Source organism: Triticum dicoccoides, chromosome 5B (assembly GCF_002162155.2).
Source record: "Triticum dicoccoides isolate Atlit2015 ecotype Zavitan chromosome 5B, WEW_v2.0, whole genome shotgun sequence".
NCBI lineage: Eukaryota > Viridiplantae > Streptophyta > Magnoliopsida > Poales > Poaceae > Triticum > Triticum dicoccoides.
In genome coordinates this window covers 10,751,998-10,757,021 of record NC_041389.1, presented here as the reverse complement: position 1 = coordinate 10,757,021, position 5,024 = coordinate 10,751,998, and positions in this window count along the sequence as shown.

Below are 5,024 nucleotides of genomic sequence, written 5' to 3'. Positions count from 1 at the left end.
GGGGGGGGGGGGGTGATCCTCCCTGCTCCACACGATAGGCTGCTCTGACTAGCGTAAATAATGCGGTACGGCCGGTTCAACAGAGTTTACGGCTCGCTTATGAAGTTTCCGGTCGCGCTTATCCGAGCTAGTTGTGAAAACGTGATACTGCCCATTGTTCAACTGTTTTGGCTGGCTCTAATAACCCGACCACTGTTGCTGCTGCTCTTGGTTGTAACCCCCTTGACCGTTCTGATTATCCTGGTCATTATTACCGCCCCGATTGAAACCTGAACCGGAAGCTCCATCATGACCCGGCCCATGGAAACCGGATCCTGAGCCACCACCTGATCCACGGTCATACCGGAAGGCATTAGAGTTTTTAAATTCCTGCATAATGAAACAATTCTTCCAAAGGTGGTTAGCCGACGCCTCCTTCGTCCCGTGTTTTGGGCAAGGCTGATTCAGCAAATAGTTTAAACGATCCGGGTTAGGATTTGGAGCCCCATTACGATTCGCCACTTTACCTCTGTGCCGTTGACCCTTGTCCTGCGCATTAGTGTTAGCCACAAAGTCCAGGCTGCCATCCGCCTTACGTTTGCCTCCGTTTCCATGGCCCGCCGGTTTGTATTGATGCCCCTTAGAGTTGCCATTCTTCTTTCCTTCCCTGCTTCATCATCGTCGGTATCAGGATCCTTGGTACTATCAGAATCAGCATACTTCACTAAAGCGGCCATGAGAGTTCCCATGTCATTACAAAACCGCTTCATACGCCCTAACTTTTGCTTTAGAGGCTTAAACCGGCAATTGCCCTCCAGGGTTAAGATCGCAGAGTCAGCATTGATCCTGTCAGACGAGTGCAAGACTTCAGAAACGCGGCGTACCCAATGGGTTGTTGACTCTCCATCCTCCTGAACACAAGCCGCCAAGTCTACTATGGATTTAGGCTGCTTACACGTATCTTTGAAATTCTGGATAAACCGGGTCCGCAACTGGGCCCATGAACTGATAGAATTAGGCGGCAGGCCCTTCAACCAAGTACGGGTTGTGCCTTCAAGCATCATGGTGAAGTACTTTGCACGCGCGGTTTCATCTACATCCAGCATCTCCATTGCCACCTCGTAACTCTCTACCCACGCTTCGGGAGATAAATCAGCGGTGTAATTCGGTACCTTGCGCGGGCCCTTGAAGTCCTTGGGCAGGCGTACATTGCGTAAAGCGGGGACTAAACAGGGTACTCCCAAGCTAGATGCAACCCCTGGCCCAACAGAGGTGGTTGGACGAACTGGTGTAAGCTGATCCGCCTCGTTTTGTGCTGCTAACTCGGCCTCCCTTCGTGCCTGGGCCCGGTCCACTACATCCTGAGCATCGTTAACACCACCGGCCGGGTTATTACCACGGGATGCTTCACGGCCCCACGCATTGCTTGATATGGCCGGTTCATCCAGGCACCTACTATAGCTCCGGCTTGGACGGGGTGTTGAATGAATCCGATCGCGGTTGTATGAATATGCCTCCTGTTGAATCAAAGCGGTCCAGAGAAGTTCCTTAACCCGGCACGTCTCTAGTGCTTGCGGAGAGTCTCCTTCGACCGGGATAGTTTCTACTCGCGCTGCAGCTGTGACAAGATTGTCCATAGGATTAGAATAATGACCCGGAGGTGTCTGGACCGGGGGAGGAATCACAATGTTCTGCCGAGGAGGTTCCATCAGGCGGGGTTTTACCATTGCTCCTGGCCCTGGTGCCTCGACCCGGTTTACCTCCAGGTGCCCCGGCGGATCACTGGTTCCCGCTCCCGGAGTGTGAAAGAGATTTCGAGGGTCGAACCCTAACGGCAGGCGTGATCTATGCTTCCGCTTCAAGACTTCCTATGATGCATTCTGGTCGAGCATAAGTTTATAGGCCTGGGCGTCCAAAGCAGCCCGCTCTGCAGCCATCCTGTCCTTCTCTGCTGCCAAGTCGGCTTTGGCTTGTGTGATCTGCTCTCTCACTTTTGCAATCTCTGCATCATGGGCCTCCTGATCCGCCGGATTGGCCTCTGCCATTAGTACAGCTAGTGCCTCAAACAGGTCAGACAGAACTTGAACCGGCGGGTGCACAAGGCCTCCTGCCCCTGCTGCTGCCGCCGCTGATCCGGAGAGCATTGCTGCTGCGGTCGAGGAGTGATTCGCCGCCTGTGTACCGGCCATGAATATTACAACCCGGTTGATCTACTCAGGGGGTCCGGAATACTGTCGCCATCGGAATAGCCCCTAATCTGGTCGTCTTGCAACTGATACAATGATTCTGTCTCGCCGGTTAAGGACTCGTCGCCGGAATAGACGACGGTCTCGCTACCATATTCTGACTCGTTCCCATGCTCTCCTCCGTGGATGACTCCCACGAAGGCACGCCTCACGGCCGGTTTAACCTGGGTAGATCTCGCACTCTGAGCCGTCTCGACAAGGTCGGTGCGGATGTCCGGCTCAGGCCCAGGCTCACCAATCTTGCCGATAAAAATGTGTATGCCACCAAAGGGGACCAGGTACCCGTACTCGATCGAGCCGGCTTCAGGACCCCATCCTGCATCGTCGATGTAGAGCTTGCCGCGACGACTTTTGGTCATCCGGCCCACAGCATAGCCTTCGAGTCCTTTGAGCTTGCCCTTCAAGATCATCAAACCATTGTGCGATGGCCCCATGGTGGGCGCCAACTGTCGTGGATTTGTCACGGCAGATGTCCTCATGAAAGGACTTAGTCGTGGAGCCATCGCTACGGGTTAACTTGAAGGGGTTAAAGCGGACACAAAGACACAAGGGTTTATACTAGTTCGGCCCCTTCAATGAAGGTAAAAGCCTACGTCTAGTTGTGATGGAATTGATGTGGTTTCGATGGCTAGGGAGCAAACAAGCTTCGCCTAGGCTCGAGTTGTTGTTGTCTGTCCTTGAACCGCCGCCGGGTCGTCCCCTTATATACACGGGTGACGCCCGTCGGTCCACAGAGTCCTACACCAGTTCATACTCGTATCCCGGTTGGTCTCTCTCTATTCCTAACTTACAACACAAGTTTACATACCAAACCGGTTTACGGCTACAAGTTCTAAACCGACTACAGGCATTGGGCCTTCATCTGCTTAATCACCTTTACACTACTAATGAAGTTAACCCGGCCCAGGTAGGCCGGTTCACGCTCAGTGGTAATATCCCCAACAAAACTGCTCTTAAACTGCTTACATTTTGCTAAAAATTTAACTTGGATCATGATATTGGTGTCCATAGCTTTCCAACGATATATGGCAAGCCCCATTTGGACACATTTTAGCTGAAGTTCAACCTAGTACTCGGGGAAGGTCAGGCGCGTTACTTGGGAAGTTCATGTTGTGATCAGAATATTATTCTGATCCCATGATCAGAATACTGTTTATGTATATATATATATATATATTATATTTCACATTTTTTTATATTGTGTGCGGGTAACTTTAACTTTGAAAGATGGTCATTGGATGAGGCGAATCCGATGGTCCAAAGATGGCAAATTTGAGCACTACTGGCCGTTGGATATTATCTAGATTCCACCAGATTTCTCCACATGTATAATCTAGAAGACTCCATGGTTGAACTTAAGCATAATGCACAAACATCAAAACACAATCACTTCTACTTTGTTCTAGAATCTTCTGTATCAGAATTGCCCAAATGTTTTTCTACATGATTTGCCATTATTTGTTCTTAGTTTATGTCTTACAACGCACAATTCCATGAATCTTAAAATAGATTAGCTTTCTTATAAAAACTAGATGATTTTGAATGAAATGAACTATAAGAATTAAACGAACATCTACATCATGCATATATGACTCAAAGCTTACGTGCTATAATGTAGTATTTATTCATAATTTGGTTGCCAAATCTCATGCATGCAATGCACGTGTACCTTACTCTAGGCTAAATGGTGGTTGTGTGTGTGTGTTGTGCGTGTTGAGGTGCAAATTGTCTTTTTTTGAGGTACACATTAAGCTTGTTCTCCCGAAATTTCAAGCCGCGCCTTGTTATGCTGAAAATTCAAGCTAGCGTCTCTGTCTATCGTGCTGCGAAACTCCCGCCTCTTCAACCCGCGCCTTGTTAGCCTGAAATATTTAAGATATATTTGTGTCTCGTTGTGCTCCGACAACTCCCTCCATCTCAACCCGTGCCTTGCTATTCCGAAATTACAACGCGTGCAAAAACTCCCACCTCCTGAGAAATCCCGACACGTGTAATGCCCGTGGTACCCCTGAACCGAAAGAACTGCCTCAAATCGGTGGGGGTACTTTCGTAACTTACCGCACATTTCGGACAAGCGCGTCTTCCCCACTCCCATCCCATCCGCCCACCCATTCGTACACCGAGGCCGCGAAAACCCGCGACGAAGCCCCACACCCTCCTCCGTCGGCCACCCAGTCGGAGCCTCTTCCCCGATGACATTGTCCACGGTAACACCTCGACGCCCCTCATCCACCGTACCGGATGAGGATCCGTCATCGATCTCGTCGTCCCGCCGGTTCAGTCACCCCGTCCTCCAACTCCAAGGAGCTTCCTCGATGTTCTCCTCATCTTTGGCGCCACCTCCATTCTCACACCATCGTCTTCACCTGCACCATCGGAAGAGCATCATCATCACCGTTTCCTGTTGTGGCCTAATCGGCGCCACCAAAGAGGTTGTACACTAATCGCCGCATTTTCTTCTTGATTCGATCTCACGGTGTTGACGACGCTCGGTCCCGCGCCGACACGGCACGGCTCCATCCACGGCGGCGTCACCAGCCACTTCCTCCACGGTGTCGCTCCCTTGGCGGCGGCGTCCACATCAGTAGGAGTTGTTGCTTCTTTAGCTCTCGCTCGCATTGCTGCTCTGCTATTGCTCTCGGTCCCCTGCCTGGTCTGCTCTTGCTCGCGCTGCTCCTCTCGCTCTTGCTCTTGCTTGCGATGCTGCTCCGATTTAGCTACACTTCATTCGGCTGAATCGACTTTTGGGTCAGTCGATTTTCAGGGGGTGGGGGCTTGCCGGGGTGAAGGAAGAACTAG